Raw genomic sequence first — 24272 nt, 5'->3', positions numbered from 1 at the left:
TCAAAAGTACTTTTTTTCTTTTAAAAATTGACTTAATCCTCAATAACTCATTTTTTATTCTATCACAGTTATTTCTTATGTACTACCATATGTATGCTCAAAGTGAAATGTAGCATTTCTCTTTTCTCATATTTTGGTAGTCTTTGTTTGGATAATTGAGGCTGAAATGAAGGTCTTCAACAATTAGAGTGAAATTTGGTGACTTTTACAGTGAGGAATTACTAAATACTCAAAATCTCTTCTAAAAATTCAGTTTTGATTCCAAGTGTTTAAAGCAAAATGGTTTGACTATTCTTTTAAACATATCACTTTTGTTTTTATTAATGCATAATGATGTTTGCAAACCTTTTATTTGCTCTCTTGGGCATTTGAGCATTGGACACCTTATTGACTTAATTTCTTCTCTGTTAGTGGAAAGTGACTATTTTTCTTTGGAGGAGGCATAAGTTCCAAATATTTATTGATGTAAAACAACTCTCCTGATCTTAGTGGTACAAAAACAATAACCATTTTATTGCTCACAGATGATGTGTTTCACGATTTCAGAAAGGGCACAGAGAGGATGATTTGTTTGGGACCGCAACTGGGAAAATTCAAAGAAAGATGATTTGATATTTGGCGGACAGATTCATCTCTAGGCATGTCTGATGGTTGATGGTGGCTATTTTGGGGGACCTTAGCTGGAGCTGTTATCCAGAACACCTACATGAGGGATCAATATGTGCTTATCTCCATGGGGGTTAGATTGGATTTCCTCATCGCATGGTGGCAGCAGAAAGAAAGGACATTCTACAAACAAACAAACACACAGCCAGAGTGGACATGAATGACATATTTATGACCTCACCTTGGAAATTAGAAAGATTACAATGTACTATGGTTTAATGCACTCTGCTGGTAGGGGAACTCATAAATGCCAGGAAAGAGTCATAGAAAGGGGACTTAGACCTCACCACTGGATGTCATGTAATAAAAAGAACATGTAGGAGAAAAAACAGTGCTGTGTTCCTCTTTGGAAAACACAGTCTGTCTCAGCATACATTTATAGCATAGCTTCCGGCAATGACACATATAATATTGTGGTTCTGTCAAACCCTTTAGGACATTTAAAGGACATTTAAAAAATATTTCTAAAACCTTTATTTAAGATGATAAAAGTAATAGACATTTATTAAGGGAGGCTTGAAAAATAAGGTAGAACTCTGTGACATGATTTACTGGATAATGGTTTTCTAACTTCTAAGGATTTTTTTCATTGTTGCTTATTTTAGATAATGCCACAGTATTTTTTTTTAAAGATTTTATTTATTTATTCAGAGAGAGAGATCACAAGTAGGCAGAGAGGCAGGCAGAGAGAGAGGAGGAAGCAGGATCCCTGCGGAGCCGAGAGCCCGATGCGGGGCTCGATCCCAGGACCCTGAGATCATGACCTGAGCCGAAGGCAGTGGCTTAATCCACTGAGCCACCCAGGCACCACAGTATTTTTTTTTTTTTATATATGTTTGACTACATCATGATTTCCATAATACATATTTCTAGAAATGTAATTATTTCAACAATGGGGCTTATGATCATTGTACAGAAAAATAGCCCTCAACCATAGTGTGTATTTTCATAAATGAATTGATTAATATTTGTTGGCGGTAATGGAGGCACCTTACCTTGAATGTTTAAGAAAAGCAGTTTTAAGGTTTTCTGTTGTTTATCAAATCTCAGTTTTGTCCTCAAAGGGCAATCCTGAAAATAAGAATATGTAAAGGCACCTGTTTATTATGTATACTAATCATTCCTGTAGATTTCCAATGACTGCTACATGGGAAAAATACCATTGGTTCAAAGGAATAATTAAACAGTAGTTCTGAAGGATAGTATCCCTTAACTCAATTCTGAGCTAATTGCAACTAAAGGGCAGTTTTTAAAAATACTGTTTAAACCTCATTATTTGAGCACTTGTGGAAAAAATAGTGTAGTATTAAAAGCACCATAACTGTGCTGAAGAGTTTTTTAAGAATAGTTTTCTTCTTAATATTTTATGACTGCTATTTAAATGTCTTTATTTCCTTTTTTTGTAGGTATCTTCAACTATTTCTTATGGAAGGCTTTGCATTTGAGAAAAAAGAAATACTTATACGTAGCATTTGTGGCTTAATTTCAGTTAATTTTAGGATCTGATAAATCATATAAGAAGAGCATAGGGTAAAATGACCTAAAATGGCAAGTTGTAAGAACAATTTTAATAATGCTGAAACTTCATGAGAAATCTATTAGTTTACTCTTGAGATTTGTTAAAAAAAAAAAAAGAGAGAGAGAGAGAGAGAAATATTCTAAAAGCTCATATGGGGTAAAAGTGTCAAAATATAGGAAAAGTATTTTATACTGTTACTGTATACTATATACTATTACAGTATACTATAATGTGGACCAAAGCAAAATCAATATAAATTTAGGATATACTATGTGTGTATAAGAACATGCTTTAATCTACCAAGTTCTGTTCCTAGAAATAAGTGTTAGCACATGGTGCCCAAAGGCTTTTTGGAAGGCAAACGCCAGTAATACAGGGACAGAAGTTCCAGACGAGGCATCATAAGTCATAAGATATGGGTTCTCACTATGTGACCTTGACCAAGAGATTTAAAATCTCTTTAGATTTTAGTTTCTCAACTGTAATATGAGGAAGTGGGCTAGAGTGATTGTAACCTTCTAATAGATTTTGTGATCATTGTCTGATTTGTAGTTTAGTGGGAAAACCGAAAACTGCCAATCTGGAGTTCACTAAGAATTATTAACTTTATATTCACAGAAAAGGGTGATTAAACATTTGACCCACATTTCTCTGTAGCTTGTCTCAGAGGTTCCTACCTGAGACGTGGTTTATGTAATCTTCTTATCATTTCACCCAATTAGCTATTTATGTGGCATTTAATACTAGTGCCTAGCTTCCTGACAAGGAAAGGAAAAAAAAAATCATATCCCTTACATTTAAAAAAAAAAATATGCCGGCAAATTCTGAAGAGATGCTTACTTGCAAATAACTTTTGAATTCTTTACTGCTATGTGCATTTTTACTGCAAACTCACTTCTCTAGCAGTAGAACTAGAGCTCATATTTAGTGGGGAAATCAAATATCTTATAACTTCTATCATCTGAACCAAGGAAAGTTCTCCGGTTCCCTTGGAAGAGCCGATGTTGTTACAAATGATAAGTTCTGTGCCTGCTTTTTAGACGTTGATAGTGAATCTTCAGGGGAAGGGAAAGGAAGTGGAAAATTTGAATCTCAGAAGAAATGCAAATAGAAATTATTTTAAAATATTTTTTTGTGTGAGGGAGCAGAACTTACTTATCTGTATTTTTTCTCTTTTTTTTTATTAAGGATACTTCATCCATTCATCTTCATTGAACAAGTTGTTAGCCTTTGGGTTTTAACTTGTGGAACAAAAATGGAGGAGGGTTATTTTCAAATGGGCATATTTTTTAGATATATAAAGTAGCTATAAGTTTTTTTAAGGCTTTATTTATTTATTTGAGAAAGAACATGAGCGGTGGTGGAAGGGGGAGAGGCAGAGGGAGAAGGAGAAGCAGACTCCCCACTGAGCAGAGAGATGTATGCAGGGCTCACTGAGTCACCCAGGTGCCCGTAAAGTAGCCTTAAGTTTTAAAATTTGTGTATTAAGGATTAAGACCTGCTTCACATTCATCTTGCAGTTCTTTAATTAAAAAGATTATAGTTGGGGCGCCTGGGTGGCTCAGTGGGTTAAGCCTCTGCCTTCGGCTTGGGTCATGATCTCAGGGTCCTGGGATCGAGCCCCGCATCGGGCTCTCTGCTCGGCAGAGAGCCTGCTTCCTCCTCTCTCTCTCTGCCTGCCTCTCTGCCTACTTGTGATCTCTGTCTGTTAAATAAATAAATAAAATATTTAAAAAAAAGATTATAGTTCATTTTTGATGTCTTAAGATGTTCAGTGTAGTGGAGAAAGCAGGGAAACATTTATAAAGGAAGTTTTTAGTGACTTAAATTTAATGAAAAATTTCCAAAAAATACTTTCAGTTTTCTGACATAAAACTTTGTTCAAATCCAGAAGAAACCCAGCAATCATAAAAACAGACATCTTTAACTTATTGCCTTCTATCCTCTGACTGCTTGTGTAATCAGCATCCCTAAGACAATTATAAAATTATCCTTATAATTGTATTGTTCTACAGAATTTGTTTTTAGCATTTTCCATCGCCTACAGTGAATGTATCAAGTACTGTACTAAAGAAGTGTTGCAAGGTACTGAGTCATGACTAATTTATTACCTGTAGAAATGCCTTAACACTTAATAAGGTGTTAATTGCATTCAGGTGACACAGCTGTAGTTGGAAAGACAATTTGGTGAACCTTATCTGAGCTGGAGAAAGTACGGAAAGCATTCAGGTTACACTGCTCCTGGAAGGGCAATTTCTTGCAGCTTATCAGCACGTGATAATGGACGCTTAGCAGGCTAACTAGCAAGTGCATTTATTCTATCACCATTAATGAAAAGCATTTCAATTAATAATAAGAGGAAATGAAGTTTGTTTTTTAATGTTTTGACTTGCTCTCTTTTAAAGAGGTGTTAGTGTGACTATCAGGAATATAAATTGTTTATTAAATGCTTATTATCCTCATCAGGAAGTCATTTAGGAGCTTTATGTTACGACTCCCCTAAATGACACCAACATATTCAGACAGAAAATGAAAAAAATTCAGTGAATCATCCATACATCTGTCAATTTGTAAAAATGAGTATATAAGGACTGAACTAAGGTTAATGTTTATAGCAGAAACAACCAAGCACAAGATCGTAAGATTTTGAGTTGTTGTTTTTAAAATGTGCTGTGCCACATTAGCCTGGTTTGTCATAGATCTGTAACAGAGATAACATGCTAAAAGTTTATTCCCTGTGCAAATTTCGAACACTATTTTATTGTTGAAATTCAAGATTACTTGGCATGTGTACACACTGATCTTTTTCAAGATCAGAAATGACTGGTCTTTGCAATAGATTCGTATGTTCTAAACCAAAATAAATAAATATGGAATTTAAAACATTTGAGTCCTGGAAAAGCATTGTAGCTTTTTAAATCTGTGCTTGTTTATCCTTTTGTTCTTCATGGTTTAGTCTCTGGAATAAAATGCATAGTTGATATTTTTATTTTCATCAGGTTTTTTTGGTATTGCATAAACATTGTAAGGGCATGAATGTAAGAGTTACCACATAGTAATAATATATGACATTTGTCAAGCATGAACTCTGGCCTAGGCAGTTTTAGCTTTATATGGATTATTTCAATTCTCATAATAATTTTGTGAAGCAGGTTGTAGTTTTAATGTCCATTTTTCAGATGAGGAAACTAGAGGGCAATTTGGTATAGTCAACGTCACATACTACATGAAGCTTACTAGAAACTGGAGCAAGGCCAGCTTGGACTTATTTTCAAGGCTCAGGATCGAATATCTTATAACTTAAATGAGTGAAACAATGAAAACTGTTTCATACCAGAGCCATTGCCTCTGAGATATATTTTTCTTTTGAGAGCTCAATTTCTCTATTTGATTTTTTTTTTTTTTTTTTGTCTACTTGAATGATAGAATTGAATTTGTCAAGGCCATAGGGCCTTACAGAGTTCCCACGTGCACAAATACTGATGGACTATCTTCTTGCCCACTTGCAACTGCCTGTGGAAAGACCATGCAGATTTGTCCTTAAACTGTAGCTTTAAATGATGGTTTATTTCACTTAACTAATTGGTACTGAAAGAATTTTTAGGCATAGTATAATTTGCAGCATTGAAATGAAAGCATGACTCATTTAGTTTTGACTTGATTCGTTTGGTTGGTGATGAATTATCTGCCTGTGAGTCATCCACATGATATTCATTAAATATTATTCAAGTAATGGAAACTCTAGGTAAGAAGAAGAATCACATAGGAATCGTTTATTCCTATTTTATGCTTTCTCCAGGCTTTTCTGCTTATGGATAATGGGGGTAGCATTTGAAAAGAATTGAAAAAAAAATTAAAATTTAAGAGCTTTGAAGGGTCAAATACATTCCTGATTGAGGGAGTATATGATTTGGTAAAAATCGAATAGATTTTTTTCGAATCTTGCCCCCTCTCAAAACTTCCATACTTTTATGTATATATATGACATTAGTTTACACAAGCATTAAGAACCACCCTGATAGGAAAGAATATAAAGGAAAAAATAAAAATAAAAATACAATGGGCGGGCGCCTGGGTGGCTCAGCTGGTTGAACGACTGCTTTCGGCTCAGGTCATGATCCTGGACTTCCATGATCGAGTCCCGCATCGGGCTCCCAGCTCCTTGGGGAGTCTGCTTCTCCCTCTGACCTTCTCCCTCTCATGCTCTCTCTCACTCATTCTCTCTCAAATAAATAACTAAGATCTTAGAAAAAAAACAACAACAATGGGCATCTTGTCATCCGGGTGACAAGAAAAGCAGAGAAGACTGTGTGAGGATATGAAGTTGTGGAACTTGTTAGGAACTTTCTGAATCATTAGTGAGTGTTGTAAGATAATACCCACCCCCCCCCACCCGCAAACCCGCCCCCCAGACTGTCAAACAAGGGGGTAAAGAAGCCCTATTTGTGTAACATAAATATACTGTCCTAAGGCTTCCTGGAAGGAATAGTTATATCTGGATGAGTAATGTGGAAAATCTTCATGAAAGGAAGTGACAGTTGAGCTGGACCTTGAAACATGGTAAGATTTAGAGGGATTTCAGGTAGAAATAATGGAGTTAGAAAAGGCATACTGGAAGCAGTGTTTAAGACTCACTGGATAGAGAAATGAGTTAATTAGGGCCTGGATTATGATTATGACAGTACGGAATAGAGAAAATGAATTGAAGGAAAATAGTGAAAGAAGACTTACTAGGCATCTATCTTGTGCCCCCATATGAATGTTCCTTGGTATATAGCGCCTCTAGATTTGGATTCTCAGCTTGCAGCTTCCAAAAACTAGTGATTTTTGCCAGTTGAGCCAGGAGTAATCTAGCTCAGGGAAACTGATAAATACACACACACACACACACACACACACACACACACAGGATAAATGAGAAAGCTAATTTATTACTTGACAACTTGTAAGGAAAAATGTCACAGGGGAAGTAAATAAATGAAAGTTTGCTTAAACTCTATCATGTTAGAGATATTTAAATATATAAATGTTACCTCACTAGGCTTCACCTGCTGTGGGTTCAAATACAATTACTTTGTTGTTTGATCTGAGGATGGCTGTCCTTAACCTTAACCCACGCTTATAAATATGGTGCGAAGACCTCAAACATTTACTGTTTCCCTCCTTTTCTAGTCTCCAGGAGTCCCTATAACGTGTTTCATGACTTATTTAGCAGGTGTCTCTGTCTTGGATTTCAGTTGTGTGACTTTGGAAAGACTCTTGGGTTCTGCTGAGCCGGTGAATTTGCTCAAGCTACCGCCTCCAGTTTGCTTGCATTATTGACTTTGCTCAGGTAGCTGTTGACTTTGCTAAGCCAGCATTTGGAGCTCCCTTAGAAATTGGTCTGCTAGTCACCAGCCTGCTCCCCTTGGTTTCACTCTGCCCTTCTCGCCCCTGCTCCCACTAGCTGTATATTACTGAACCCTCATGGATATTCTGGGTCTCCATAGCTTAGCTTCGGTTCTTCTGGAGGAAAATGCTATCCATCTCTGCATTTTATTCCTCTATCAGAGTTGTTTAGGCCTGATGGGTAAAATCTTTTTTCAGTTTTGTTTGCTTTGTTCTGAACACACACAGAGACACACACACACACATGCATATACACACACATACCTTTACTTCTCTAGGGTGCAAAACCAATAGGTTGACCCAGATCACTCCAAACTCTCCCCCAAACTACCAGTCTTCTGACTTCAGTCTTGTTTTTAAGTCCGTATTTTTAGCCAGCTTCTTCATGCATGGTGAGTTATCTCTAGATGCCTGTCCTTTATCCACACATTAACTTCGGATACTGCCTCAGATTTGTCACACAACTGTTATCTCACTAGCGGAGCAACCCATTTAGAGATGAACATTAGACAGTCTCACATCTCTGTAGCAGATGACTCATTTAGAAATTAACTCGCATGGATATTGTTTTGCTTGTTTGTTTTTTCTCTCTGCTGCAAGGAGAAGACCTCCAGTCTGTTCTCAAGATGCATGTTAGGAAAGAATGAAAATTATCCAACATGGAATGGTAAACATAAATTTGTGTATCTAAGACCTACATCCTTTTTGTCCTTAAGGAAGACATACAGGCTTTTTTGAGTTTTTGAAGACTGAGTTCTTAAAACTGTATGAGGTAGTTAAAACTATTCACCATAGGAAGAAGAAGAGGTGGACAGTAAAGAAAGTAGTCTGCACGTGGGATAGAAACATGAACTTGGAAAGAGAGATTATGGTTTCAGATTCCATCAGAGCAAGGTCTATAGTGAGACTGAGTGAGTGGTGGGACTGAGCTGAGAAAGGCTGTGTATAGGACTGAAGGAACAAGAGCCCTTGAGTGGTAGCCTTGGGATCTTGATCACGTGGCACATGGAGCTAAACTTGGCCCGGATTTGAGCAGAGACGCTGGCTAATAGTCTTCTTTTCAAGGTCCAGGCTCACTTGGGCAGGGATTTTCTTGGACCCAGAGTTGCAGCTCTGGGCAGATAAAATCTGGGAGAGCTAGCATCCCTACCCTGCCTCACGAGGCTGCAACTACAATAGCACAGTAACAAAGGCAGACTGAGAGATGCTAGGACACTTACCTTCCAGAAAGTAGAAGTACCAGACCACATGTTCGCGCTGGCCTGGTCCCCGATTCAGTGATAGAGGTAGGAATTTAAGATTATTTGACTTGCTCTCAAACTGGTGGGCGAGGTCTCAAGCTGGTATCAATTTAATGTGAACCTTGAAATGGTGTGGCACTGCTTGTCTCCTGATGGTATCAGATGCCCCAACCCCCCATGGAGACAGTAGAATTGGCCAACAGATGGGAAGGTATTGGTTGTGATGAATGTGCCTGTGCATTACTTACGCCACACACCAGACATCCGGCTCTTAGTCTGAACTCATCCAGGAACCCTGATTAAATTCTCATACTACACACATTAGACGACATTGTCTTCATCTGTTTTGTTGCCTGCCTGTTATGTTCATTTAGGTGGAAATAATTAACAGAGAGACAACTAATTGGAAAGAAGTTTTGATGGTCTAAATGGCTAATATAATAAAATAATGACAGATTAATGCAGCCCTCTTTACTGTCGGGGCGATTCTGGCAAGATATTTAAATAAACAGTCCCACTCAGGGCACCTTATTTTGTCAATATTAGAAAATTTTGGCAAATTTTTACCTTCCAGTGCTCATATTTCTTTATTCTATCAAGTTTCCTTAATATGGATGCTGCAAATAACTCAGATATTTGAGAAATTAAAGTTTTTGAGAATTATTTTCAACTCCCTAACTAAATTTGGGTCATGGTCTGGTGTGAGCTACATATTTACAAGCTATTTATGAGGCAGAGTAAAATGTAGAAAGGCTCTTGAGCTTTGTGTTGACTTCTACTACCTCAAATTTCACTTTGGGGGCTTTCGTGACTCTTTTTCCAAGTTAACTCCCTTTAAACTGTCAAAAGTTGTTTTGAAGTCTCTTGTCTGAGTGGCTGTGTATATGATCTGGCCATTCACAGGGACACAGAAGTCAGGAAAAGAGGCTGATTTCTCAGGGAAGGTGACTGGTGTCATTTTAGTGATCTTGAGATCGAGATTCTGGTGGTACCTCCAGGTGGAAGTCCCTGGCGGGTACCCGGAAAGGTCAAGGTAAGTACCTGTGCATTCTGGAACATTCGAGGAGGACTTTGCATTGAAGAAGCACAGGAAAGCCAAGGGAGGGAGTTCAAGAGAACAACAAAAATCCAAGGGGCAGAGCATTTTAAGAGGTGTCTTGGGGGATGTGAGGTGGCACTCAAGCAGCATTGATTTCTTCTCCCAGTTGGCTTTTTCTCTAACTCACTGGCCAACTTTCTGCAAGCACAGCAGCACCAGGAAAATGAAACTTGACAGCCTTCACATTAAACAATTACTGCTTCTGGTAAATCAGTTGAGCCACATGTCATGGTTTCCTGCCCAGGAGGAACAATAATCCCAGTCAGAGAACAATTCAGGAGCCTGTTAGAGCAACCCTGTTGCCTCATTTTCAAATGGTTCTGGCTCCATATGACAAAATCATGACCAAAAATGATTCCCAATATATAAAGGCACCTTATTTCTTCCGAACTACCAGAGCAGGTCCGTCGAGGATCGAGAAGAAAATAAAGGGTAGGTCCTATGCAGGGAGAACCCATCCGTGCAGTTTTTACAGTTTGAAACTGACGTACTTTTGATAGAGCAAGTTAAATCTCATAATCATAATAATAAGTTATTAAATTTTACACATACACACAGTTTTTCAACCAGTCTCTGAAATCAATCTCACCAAAGGATCTGTCAATTAAGCACTACTTTCACAGGATTTCCCTAGTGAAGAGTTCCCTCCCTGCACCACAAACACTAAGTGAGGAGAAGTTGCTGGTGTAATTTTCCTCAACAAGTTTTTAAGACTCCCTCTTTCTGTTACCCTTTAGGGCTGATGGATCCCATTACTATTTCATTACTTAAATTGAAACCTCAGAGCACATAATCAAGATTATTGTGTCACCAACCATTATACGTTGCCTATTTGTGTCTGCCAGAATTAATATATTGAAATGATAACTCCTGTTGCGTTGGTATTAGGAGATGCGGGCCTTTGGGAGATGATTAGGTTATGAAAATGGCGCCCTCGCGAATGGGATTAGTGCTTTTATAAAAGAGATCCCAGAGAGATCTCTCAGTTTTCTGCCTTGTGAGAGGATACAGCCATCTGTGAACCAGGAAACAGACCCAGAGCAGACACTGCATCTGCCAGTGGCTTGATCTTAGAATTTCCAGCCTTTAGAATTGCAAGAAATAAATGTTCGTTGTTTAATCCACCAGACTATGGTAACTAGTGATAGCAGTCCAAACAGATTAAGACACCGACCTTATTAACATTTTGATTTACGTTTTCTTTTTATCTTTGAAAGTATATTCTAAGTCCCAGGAGTGATTTAAGGAGATGCTCCTGAGCTTCATGAATACCTTCGTAAGCTATAATTAAAGACTTTGTTTTCCTGCTGCCTTTCACTGTTAAGTTTTTTGTTCACATTCTCTCAGGCACATCACTTATTCTGCATTGTCTCAAATATACCCATCTCCTGTACCTGTCATGGGCATACCTGTGGTTCTCTCAATCAGATGGTAACTTCTTGAAGTAACAGATTGAAGAATCTCATTTTTAGAATAGTCTTTATAGTTTCCAGCTAGGTACCAAGTGTCAGTAAAAGTTCAGTCAAGGTTAGATTTAAATGAATCAAAATAAGTTCATAAGGCATACATTCATTAGCTTATTTGTGTTGAAATGATTATATTTTATGCCAATAGTTGCCCTAAAATATGTTTTTTTAAAAATGAGCTCATTAAATATAAATGTAAAATTGTATAGGAATAGTTACTATATGATTGGAGAGAGTCACATGAAGTTATTAACACATTAGATTCTTCCTGTTTGGAGTGTGAGTGTGTGTGTGTGTGTGTGTGTGTGTGTGTATGTAACAATAATGACACTAACAAAAATTCAAAACTGCTATGACTATTATTCATTCAACTTGTAGAAATGAAAATGACTACAAAAAGGAAAAATAATTATGAATCACTGGCTGAGGAACTAAAACAAATTTTAAAGAGGAAATGGAAAGGGCACCTGGGTGGCTGAAGCAATAAAGTGTCTGCCTTCAGCTCTGGTCATGATCTCAGGGTTCTGGGTTTGAAATCTGGGATGGAGCCCGGCGTCTCCTGTGTCTCCTTCTCTTTCCCTCTCTGCCCTTCTCCCTAGTTATGTGTGCTCTCTCTCGCTCTCTCTCACATAAATAAATAAAATCATTTTTAAAAAGTTTCTTTTAAAAAAAGCAAATGAAAGGTAAATTAATTTCTGTAAGAGTAGTGCTTAATTTGCATATATGCCAATTAGGAATTTTTGTAATTAAGGGCCTACCTATGCTTTTCTAACCATTTAGAATTCAAGATTTCTTGACACCTGCCAAATTTTATTCTAACTTAGAACAAAATAATTGGTAACTAGGCTCGAATACAAGTCCAAAGTTTTCACCTGTTAAGAACTGTATAATTAGAAACTAGCATTTTCAAACTACTCCACTAAATTCTAAGATTCATCTCAAGATGCTTCCTCAAAATGAAACTCTGACAGATGTGTTAAATATGTGTCTATCTCGACACTTTTTAAAAATTTAATTTATCTTTGAATTTTAATTCCAGTATAGTTAACATACAGTGTTATCTTAGTTTCAGGTGTACAGTGTAGTGATTTGACAATTCCATACATCACCCTGCGTATATCAACCCTTCTTAATCTGTTTGACTCTAAGACATGACAACCAAGGTAGACAAGGTTAAAACCCCCATTGTAAGTGTAAACATCTAGGATAGACTTGTTATTAGGCTTCAAACCCTAATGAAGGCAAAAGAGGACTTACATTGTTAACTAAAATGTGAACCTACTTTGAGAATTTGGTCAGAATAAATTTTCTTGGTAATCTTCACATTGTCTTTAAAACGGTACTTGATTTTCCTTATTCACTTGTGTTGAACCCAGGAGCCGGGCAAGTAAGACTAAGGAAGGAGCTGTTTTTAACTCAGTTGAGTAGTGAAAGCCTGATATGATTCAACAGAGCCTTTATTGCAGCCCTTCTATAGGAATATGAGTTTTCACATGCCCTGAAATTTGACAGTCTATTTTCAGCCTATCAGTTTCAGATTTCTTGGTATGTGGCATAGTTGACTTGAGTAGAAGAGCCAGGCCACTTAATACATGGATGCTGTTCTAAGACAGGTGGAATGATGGTCACCTGTGCAGATGAAGGGATAAACTGCTAAGAATTTTAAAGGATTTCTTGTAATCTGTGCTATTGTAAGAACCGTAATGTTGTATTACAACAAATACATTTATATGTTTCCTTGTGCTGATAATATTATTGGCTGTGTTTATAATAGACTTTACATTGGAGGTTTTATAGGATCCTGGATAACTGTACTGTTGGAGTAGATGCTCATGTTCATTATGTAACTTTAAAAAGCTTAGAGAAGCCCCTCTCTCAAATATGTTTCATAATCAAATGGCCTCCTCTTTCATACAATTTTCTGAGCTAGTGTTCTAGAAGTCATTTCTCTTTTCTTTTTCCTTCATTTTCCTCCCCTTTCCCATTCAGTGACCTTATTCCTATCCATTCCCATTACCACCACCACCCCATTCCACACCAGTCCTTATCATATCTTGCACAAAATTTTCTTGTAGTTTTTTTTTCTTTTATCATATTTCCACAGAGCTTTCCTTCTTTCATGATGTTTGGCTTATACAAGATGTAATATATAACACGACCAAAATCTGGAACGTCATCCAACCATGAACATCATCTCACCCAAGACTGGGCCAATGACTTGTATCACCTACCTGTATGCCCCTCTCTTAACTTACGTCCTCTTTCTCTCTAGAGGTAACAACTTTCTTGAATGTCGTATTATTCCTGTGTTCTTTTATATATATATATATATATATATATATATATATATATATATATTTGAATATATGATAGTGTTTGAACTAGTATTCCTCCTGCTTGAGCTAATTATAGCATTTCCCTGCTCCAATTCTTAACTGTCTTATATGATAAACTCAAACTCATTTGCATACAAGATTTTCACAGTATTGCCCCTCTTGCCTATCTAGTCGCAACTTCTTCCACTCTCCCTGACCACAACAAGCATTCTACATGCTTTTATAACTCGACATGCTGATTTTCAGCTTCAACCACCTTGTTGCATACATCAGTACTTCATTCCTTTTATTGTTGAGTAGTAACCCATTGTGTATATATGTTGTACTTTGTTTATCCGTGTGTCCGTTGATGGATTTTGTGTTGGTTTCAGGTCTTGATAATTATGAATAAAGCACCTAATGTACATTCATACTCAAGCCTTAGGTGGACATATGCTTTCATTTCACTTGAGTAAATAACTAGGACCCAGTTGGCTGGGTCATATGGGAGGTTTACCTGAAAAACAAACAAAAAATAGTTTGACAAAGTAGTTGCACTATTGTATATTCCCACCTACAGTGTGTGAGAATTCCATTTTCTCCATGCTCCACATCCTTGAAAACACTTGGTATTATCAGTTAATACTTGGTATAATCAATTAATCAGTTAATTACGGTTAATTTTTTAAAATTAACCATTTTAGTGGGTTTGTGGTGGTATTCATTGTGGTTTTACTTTATATTTCTTCTATGTCTAATAATGTTGAATATCTTTTCAGGTGCTGATTGGCCAATTATATTGGCAATTTATATTATTTTGTATGAACTGTCTGTAAATCTTTTGCCCATTCTTGCTTTTAAAATTATGAGTGGCAAAAGCTCTTTGTATATTCCGAATACAAGTCCTTTATTAGATAACGAATTCTAGCAATCGGTGGCTTGACTTTTAGTTTAGTTTTTGGAAGATTTTATTTATTATTTGAGATAGAACGAGAGTGAGAGACAGAGCTAATGAGAGAGTGAGAGTGCGTAAGTGCACATGAGTTGGGGTGGCAGAGGCAGAAGGAGACAGAAAAGCAGGCTCTACACTGAGCAGGGAGTCCATGGCGGTGGGGGGCGGTGCTCAATCCCAGGACCTTGGGATCATGACCTGAGCGGAAGGTAGACACTTAACTAACTAAGACACCCAGGTGCCCAATTGACTTTTTGTTTTCTTTTATGGTTCATGCTTATATGTATGTGTGTGTACATGTGTTTAAATTTTTTTTTTTTTTTTTTGCCTAGCTCAGGGTCAAAAGGATTTTCTCACATATTTTCTTCTATAAGCTTTATAGTTTAGCTTTCACTTTTAGATTTAAGGTCCATTTACTTTTTGTTTATAACATGAGATAAAGTCAAAGCTGTTACTGATTTTCATGCTTATCTCCAGTTGTTCTAGGTTGTTTTTTTTACAAGACTGAAATGACCTTCTATGCATGGCTTTATTTCTGGACTCCTCATCTTGTTCCCTATATGTCCAGTTTTTGCAGCTATCCAGTGGCTTGATTACATAGCTTTATAATAAGTCTTGAGACAGGTAGTGTAATTTAGCTTTGTTATTCTTAAAAATTACTTTGATGGTTCTAGGTCATTTGGATTTTCATATAACTTTCAGAATTGGCTTGTTTTGAGAAAAAAAAAAAACTTCTGGAGATTTTCATTAGGACTGTATTGAATCTCTACATCAATTTGGAGCTAGGATATACCTAGCTCCATGTAACATGTAAATGCTTCTGGAAAAGATAACAAATTACAGGTATTATAGTGACTATGAATGAGTGAAACCTAGTAATAAAAACAGAAAAAGGCCTAGCATGAATTCCATCTTCATTCATATTTCCATTATTTTGATTAGAGGTAGCCTTAATTTAACCTTGAATAAAAATTTCCTCTAAGAGGATAGCAAAAACAAAAAACTAATCTATATCTAAGATCCTAGCTTATAATGAAGTATATCTTACAATCTTTTCCCCCTCTATTCTAAAGAAAAACCACAGAGGATATCTTTTTACACAAAATGCCTCTGCTTGTTTTAAAAACTACCTTTTGAATGTGCAAACAGCCCAGCATTTAGAAGTATAGGTTACAAGGTATTGGGGAAGTACCTTCCACTTGGAACCTTATCCTTTCTGCATACTCAAGCAGCTACTGATAAGCAAAGGAAGTGTTTTCTTGATGTAGACAGTAACACATCAGAGGAGCTGAAACCACTTGCAAAACTGCCTCACTTGGGAAGGTATTTTGCCCCTAAAGTTTTCAGAAAGCCTCAGAGGGCAAATGCACAGAACTCAAGCTACTTGAATTTTTCTTTGACCTTTTAAAATGCTCATATTTTCCCTTATCTGTTTTTGTTTGTTAGTCATCTAGTTATTTCTGTTACTTTTTTTGATGTTTGGCATGTTCACATGGGCACTGTTTTTATTTAGCACATAGTTTTCTAACACTTTCAGCATATATTACAAGGAGAACCGTGCTGCTCAACATCCTTATTCACACAACAATCCAGAAGCCATTTTGTCATGAAATTGACATTGTTACTGAATGAAAAAGGATCTTTCCCTACTAGTTAAAAATGTCTTATACTCTATGCCTAGACACATGGGATCAATTTTAAGATTTACTCATTTTACCCTGTATTCTTGGAAATATTCTTTTTGCCTTAGCAAGGGTACTGGTACTTATTGCCAAAATCAAGATCTTACTCGTAAAGTTTACAACTCCCATTGGAAGATGGGAGTTATGCAGCCAGTCTCTCAGGATGGTTTATATCTCTACTCACAATGCAACTTTTTCTCTCAATAATTATTGTCATAATATTTTCTGTTTTAACTATAGCAGCAGTGGGAGTTCATCATTTCAAGAAAATATTTTTTAGACTGTAGAAGGTAATAGATTCAGATGCTAAGAAAACGTTAGCTGAGTTTTTTCATTCTAGTGCAATTTTCATCTATGAAATTCCAGAAAAAATACGAGAAAATCGAAAACCAACACCCCCCCACTCATCACCAAATTTGTTAACTCAGAGCTCAAATTAAAACAATTATATTTTGTTGCAATTTCTAGAGTTTCACAGATTCCTGTGTTTTTTTTCTTTATTCCAGGTAGACATGTTATACATACATGCAAGCATGTTACTGATATGTATTATATATGTGATACACATATATGTATATACTATATAAATGTATATATATAATATAAACACACACAGAGAGAAAGATCTTATGTTGATTTTTTATGTTTTTCATGTATTTTTAAAAATTTGTTTTCCCCAGTTTTATTGAGATATAATTGATTTATAGCACTGTATAAGTTTGAGGTGTGCAACATAATGATTTAACTGAATTACATATATTGTGACATGATTATCAGTTAATACCCATCATTAGTTAATATCCATCTTAGCTTAGTTAATATCCATCGTTTCATATAGATGGGGAAAAAAAGAGAAAAAAGAAATGTTTTTTTCCTCATGATGAAAACTCTTAGGATCTATTCTTTCAACAACTTCCAAATGTACCATAGAGCTGTGATAACCCTGGTCATTGTACTGTACATTATATCCCTAGTCTTCATTTATCTTATAACTGGAAGTTTGCTATTTTGTAGATGTTTTGTTAAAAATCACTTTTTCGCCTTTGGGAGATGCTAAGTCCTGCTTATTCATTAATAAACCTGTGCCAAAATTATCCAGTAGCCAATGCACATCTGTTTTTGAGACTAGCGTGTGAGTCCATGAGGACATGAAAGGGTCAGTGACCACCGCTGTTGCTCCCTGTGTCCCGATTTCCTACAGTGTTTGTCCGCCTCCCGCCCCTCACTCTCTCTAGACTTTGGAACTGTTAGGACCATGGTTAGCATCTCACATGCACTCCAGGAAGAAGACTCTTATGGTTGGTTCTTTCCACATGCCAGGTGCTCTGTTGGGCACATCCCATATGTGAGCCCATGGTTCCTAGTATTAAATACACTCCTGGGGGTGTGCAGAAAGTTTTAGGTGGGGTGACTCCATCATTTATTGTCTAGGCTGAAATATTTTTGTGAGTAAAAGGAACACTATCAATAATTACACCAGGACAACAGAAATGAACTATCCAGGCAACTAAAAAAATGTGGGTCCCCTAATTTTAGGAGAATGTATTAATCTTTCTGATGCCTTTTATGTGTAAGTGATAATTTATGGTAATGATACAAACTTTTCTTTTACATGCCTGAATTTAAGGGAAAAAAGAATAGTTAAATAATACTAGTGGTGGGGCATAAGGGTGGCTCAGTCAGTTAAGTGTCTGCCTTTGGCTCAGGTCTGATGATCCCAGGGTCTGGCTCCTTGCTCAGTGTAAGCCTGCTTCTCCCTTTTCTCTGCCTGCTTCTCCCCCTGCCTGTGCTCCTGCTCTCTCTCTCTCTCTCTCTCTCTCTTGCTTTCTGTCAAACAAATAAAACCTTCAAAAAAAGAAAATGAATGTTAGAATGAATAAAATTTCAAGAATTATAAGAAAAACAGATTTGGGAAATGCTCCATAAATTTATTTAATCACCACAACAAACCTGTGAAAGGTATTCATGACTTTTCTTTTTAAATTCATAATAAAAGTGAGGCTGGAGAAATCAAAAAGATTGCTCAAAATTATACAGGTAATAAATAGGTGAATTGGTATTTAAACCCAATACTATATGGCTCACAAATCCATATTTCTTTCTTAGTGGGAGCTCTGATTTTTATTTTTATTTTAGCCAGAGGATAAGACATTTCCTTTTCCTCTCAAGCTGAGTAAATGTGGGAAATATTCCAGTCTGGTTTAAGGTGGACTTCCCGTAGTTTTTAATGTATTTATAGTGAGGGTTGTTGGATGTCTATGGGTCTTGGGTTTCTTAAAATCCAGACTCCTCCAGGTCTCCTCCATTACAACAGCCTCTCCTGGTCTTCTCTGGTGGCCAACTCCAGATAATGAAGATGCTTCCCTCTCTGGCTCACAGGGAGGCTTATTGTGGACCTCAGATTTTATGCTTAATCCTTTCCTTATCCAAAGGCATTAGAAGCCACTGGTTAGGATCTTTGTGGTATACACAATTTGGCAAAGGCCTAAACATTACTGGATGCTTGATCTGATTTAATTATTTGAAAAACCTCATCTTTACCACACTTAATTTTAAGTCCGTAGTCTCCAATCTTTGTAAACAAATGTTTTCCAGTTCACTCAAAAACAATGTTTTGAATGCTCCTGTATCCTAGTTCTCTTCTAAAACATAGGAAGGAGGTGCCTGGGTGGCTCAGTTGGTTAAGCATCCAACTTTTGATTTCAGCCCAGATCGTGATCTCAGGGTCCTGAGACCCAGCCCCATGTTGCTTCATACTCAGCATGGGGCCTGCTTAGGATTCTCTCTCTCCCTCTCCCACTCCCCCTACCTGTGTGTCTCTTACTTTCTAAATAAATAAATAAAATCTTTTTTTTTAAGATTTTATTTATTTATTTGACAGAGTGAAAGAGATCACAAGTAGGCATAGAGGCAGACAGAGAGAGGGGGGAAGCAGGCTCCCTGATGAGCAGACAGCCTGATGCCGGGCTTGATCCCAGGACCCTGAGATCATGACCTGAGCCGAAGGCAGGGGCTTAACCCACTGAGCCACCCAGGTGCTCCACAAATAAAATCTTTTTAAAAAAGTAAATAAAACATAGGAAATATCAGTGAACGAAACAGACATAAAAAGCCAATGAATAACGCAAGCCAGTCAGAGAAGGGTATTTGAACACAAAACCCACAAATTTGTATCTATTTAATATATATGTTATTTTGAATCTATGTATTAAATATCAGTAAAGTTTTATTTCTTTTCTTAAACGGAAGTACATATAAAGATGTAAGTTCTAATTTTGCTCTTCCTTGTTAAAGTGAGTGATTTTGCACCCCTTTGGGTCAACGCATCCCACTTTAGAGACCACATTTAGTGGCTGCAGAAAACCTAGCAGCCTCCGTGGTTGATAACATCTGCTCTTGAAGTGTGTATGTATGCATTACCTCCATCTCTCCACCACGACATAACTTTTGCTGTTTCAAACTGAAACTACTTTTTGGTTCTCTTATTAGGGTCCCATTTCCCACCTGAGGAACTTGCTCTGGGATGCAGCTCAGAAGTGATTGAAGTGGTTGTGAGCTCCTAAAATAAGAAAACTTTTCCCAGCTCAGGTCACTAGTTGGTAATTCCAGTTCTCTGATCAATCATTGACTTTTTGAGGGAGTGGATTCATTATTCAGTTACCATTTCCAGGTCTTCTTTCCCCAAGATAGTAGTTGCTACGAGCCCAACTATTTCATTTTATAAAAATAACTTTCATATGCACTAAATACAAAATGAACACTTAGTGAAGAGGGCTATTCTTACACACCAGGTATATTTCAGACTGAAACAGGAAACAGATACATGAAATAAAGGAGAGCCATCTTGTTCATTGACAGTCATTGGTGGTGATTGCACAACAAATTGTACTGATGATCTTTCAAGTGCATGCCACTGTAGTGGGGGACACTAGAGAAGACGCAGTGAGAATCCCTGTCTTTTGAATGAACTCTTTTATCCCGAGTTGATCTGTCCAAGCCAGCCTGCACTCTTCACAACAGTAGTACATCTGACTTTCAGACATTCCTTTGGCTGTTCTCTTTGCTTATTCTGAGACTCGAGAGGCAGTAACTGCTTTTATTTCTTTATTTTTAATCCATGTTCTATAAATACACCTGGTTACATGACTCACCAACCACTAGCCATCCCACACAAAGAGACAGGATTGTTTGGGGCCACAATAATCTGGTTTTGAGGGGGTGCTGTCTGGTTTCACAGCTTCCCTCCCCTTCTCACTGGAGTCTTTCAAGGACGCCTCTGAGTGGCTTTGCACAATGCAGTGAGGCGTGGTTTTGTCAGAACTTAGGGCAAGGGGAAAAAAAAGAAAAAGAAAACTTCCCTCTAGTAAATTGGCAGAAAAATGTTTTCTAAAGGTTATACACCACCCACACATTCCTTTCAAATGATCAAAGCCTTACAAGAGGTCATGGAAGGAGAGAAGGGGAAAGGGGGAGCCTGGAAGAATTTGAAGTTCTCTGCATTGCAAGTTTTGCTGAATAAGGGAGGGATTAGGACTTTTGTTACTCATTCTGGAAGATTTCTAGGTTGAAGGGGGCAAACATTACCTTGAATTGGTGCCCTGATATCTCAGAAATGAACAATACATTTATCTCTTTCCTAGGTCTCAGTCCAAGTTCTGCACTATTTTTGTCCATTAACTTTTTAAAGTGTTCTTTTCATTAAATTTTTTCAGGTTTAGTTTTCATGGTCCTCTTTACTTCCTGGTTTCAGCAGAATATACTCAACTTGTTATCTTGATATTTGTGGCCCATCCCAAAGCAGGAAGTACTGAACGTTTACAAGAAATCTGTTTGGACATGACTTCCTTACCCATTGGTAGTTTCTAAACTCAAGTTTAGTCTTTTGATTTGGCCTTAGTTTTACACTGTGTCTTGTGTCATTCTCTGTAGCTAGATTCTAGACTTCCACTAATTTTCATCAGTTAGAGTGAAATGCTTCCTCATCTAGGTTTTCACAGAATTTATACCTTGATTAGACCTTTGCCCGTAATGTAAATTTTACTTACTGTCCTTACTCTGACATTGTAATCTCCTTGGAGAAAGAGTCTATGTCTGCTACATCTTTGCATCTCTACCTCCTAGCAAACTGTCTGACAGGTAATGGATACTTAATAAATATTTGTTGAAAGAATTAATAGATTTTTTTTAAAACTTGCAAAGCCCCAGGCATAAATCTGTGGTTTTTCTTGACACTCTCTACCAGGTGCAAGTGGCTAGAGGCCAGAATTTTTGTTGTTGTTGTTTAATCCCTATTTGCCATTTGGTGCCCTGCCTCCCTTCCCAGTTTCTCTGTTGCCTTGGTCCATACACAAACACAAGACTTCTGTCACAATACAGAAAACAGATATGAGAAAACCCCTAGAAGGTACTTTAGCTTTTCAACCAAAGGACATTTTATATCAGGTTTGTACTTGTTTCAAATAAATACCCTTTCACTGCATAATGCATATGGTGACTTGCTCATCTCTACTATTGGACGAGTAACATTCCAAGCAAGGTACTCTCTGTTCTTGTTCTCCAAGAGCAGGGTCTCTTCTGCTCTCCTGGCTGCTGCTTTGTGCATTGATCTTTAGTGTCTGAGCTGTTCCTAAATCCAGGTACGTTATTGGACTTTTAATTTGGTGCACTTTCTTGACCCCTGGTTTCCAGGTATACCATTGGCTTAGAAAGATTTTTACTGGTGCTTGCTTCTGGCCTGAAGTTTAGAATATACTTCCTGTTGAAGTCAGGAACTTGCTTTCCACAGCATGACTTGGTCAGAGTCCATGAGGTTGCTCTAAGCAATCTGACCCACCTGGAAGATTATGACAGCCTATGCGTGAGCTCTTAATTTGACATCTTTTAACACAGCCTAAGTTGGATTTACTGAGTCCTCCACTTTTTTTTTTTTTAATATCTCTTCAGCTTAGAATTCATTTGGAATGTTATAGAATATCATCTTTTCCAAAATATTTTAAAACATGTTTTGAAAATATATTCTTATTTACCAAAAATACACTTTTTTCCTAGTGTTCCAAAAGACAGTTGTTATAGCCTCTCTTCTGTGTCCCAAATTCACATTCCCCTCCTTTGATTGAAATCCTGGATTTTAACATCCAGTGATTCTGGACCCAAAGGGAATGCTGTTTATGTAAAAGTGTTTCTGTTGTGTCTTTGAGAAATTGCCAGCACAATGTTTCACAACTTATTTAGTACTCAACATGTAGAGTTTTAAAGATTGTTTTAAAAAGTACAGAAATACAAAGTGTACTTTTTAGGACAAAACAAGTGTGTGTGTGTGTGTGTGTGTGTGTGTGTTCGTGCACATGTGTGCAATGTATACTTACGTAAACAAAAAGGATACATTTGGGGTAATTGCAGGGTTAATTGGAATGTTTTGGGGAGTGAACATTTATTGTTTTGTCTGCTCTGAAGCACTTCCTCTCACCTCTGCTCATGTGGTTCTGATGGTGACTGCTAATTAGAATTAGCTCTTTCCCTGAGCACAGGGAGACCTATGTTTCTGGGTGTCCCATAAAGCATATACCGTGGCATTTGGTCCAGGTATGAGTATGGAACCCAAACTGAGTTTCCCAGAGTCCTTTCCTGACATTTGTCTTAACCAGAGTTAGAAACAAAGGCTTCCTATCTTCTCTGGCTATAAGCTCTTAGGCTGTAAGCTCTGAGCTACCCACAGATGTGTCTTATATGGAGTCAGGCTGACGGACAAAAGCCAAGATACCTATATGGAGAGAGAATCTAGAGGCTACTATGTTGCTCCCAAGTTATGTGCTCCCTAGTTGTACCTATGGTTTCATGACAAACCTATGGATTCACTTTCCTATTTCTTCTCCTTTTTTTTTTTTTTTGGTTTTGTTTTAGTACTATTTTTATGTTTTTTGATTTTTCTGAAATTTCTACCCTTGTCATATCTTAAGTTAGAATAACAAAGAAAAGGGTTTTAAACTTGTATTTTCCTAAGCAAAACTATTGTTCAAGAAGGGAGTACATGTTAGGGCACCTGGGTGTTTCAGTGGTTAAGCATCCAACTCTTGATTTGGGCTCAGGACATGATCTCACATTCCTAGGATCAAGCTTCCCATTGACTTTTGCACTCAGTACATAATCTGATTGTCCCTCTCCTTCCCCTTGCTCTCTCTCTCTCTTTCTCTCATTCTCTCTAAAATAAATAAAATATTTAAATAAAAAAAAAGAAAGGGATACATGTTTACTGAAAACAACTTTCAGAAATTAAAAAAAAATAGTTTATTTCATACTTAAACTATACTAAATTACAACCTCTATCTTTAAAGGAATTGTGTGTGTTTCATTTTTTTAAGACCAATTCCTTAGACTTAGATGTAATTTGGTTTTTAAAACATCAAAGCTTTTTTAGTTTAGTTTGTTTTTAAGATTTTATTTGTTTATTTGAGAGAGTTTGAAAGAGCACAAGCAGCGGGAGCAACAGAGGGAGAGGGAGAAGCAGACTCCCTGCCGAGCAGGAAGCCTAATGTGGGGCTTCATCCCAGGAACCCGGGATCATGACCTGAACTGAAGGCAGCTGCTTAACTGACTGAGCCACCCAGGCACACTAAAAACCAAGGCTTTAAATATTAAAGTTTATTTCAATCAGATGGATCCTATTTCTGCTTTGAAGAGTTCTGGTTCCTGAAAAAAATAAAAATTAAAGTTTAAAAAGTTGTTCTGCTTTGTCTTCTAAAATGCCCTTTTGGGGGCGCCTGGGTGGCTCAGTGGGTTAAAGCCTCTGCCTTCGGCTCAGGTCATGATCCCAGGATGCTGGGATTGAGCCCCGCATCAGGCTCTCTGATCCGCAGGGACCCAGCTTCCTCCTCTCTCTCTGCCTGCATCTCTGCCTAGTTGTGATTTCTCTCTGTCAAATAAATAAAATATTTAAAAAAAAAAATA

This window comes from Meles meles, chromosome 9 (assembly GCF_922984935.1).
Source record: "Meles meles chromosome 9, mMelMel3.1 paternal haplotype, whole genome shotgun sequence".
Taxonomy (NCBI): domain Eukaryota; kingdom Metazoa; phylum Chordata; class Mammalia; order Carnivora; family Mustelidae; genus Meles; species Meles meles.
The sequence above is the reverse complement of the archived record's forward strand: the minus strand, read 5'-3'. Positions refer to the sequence as shown.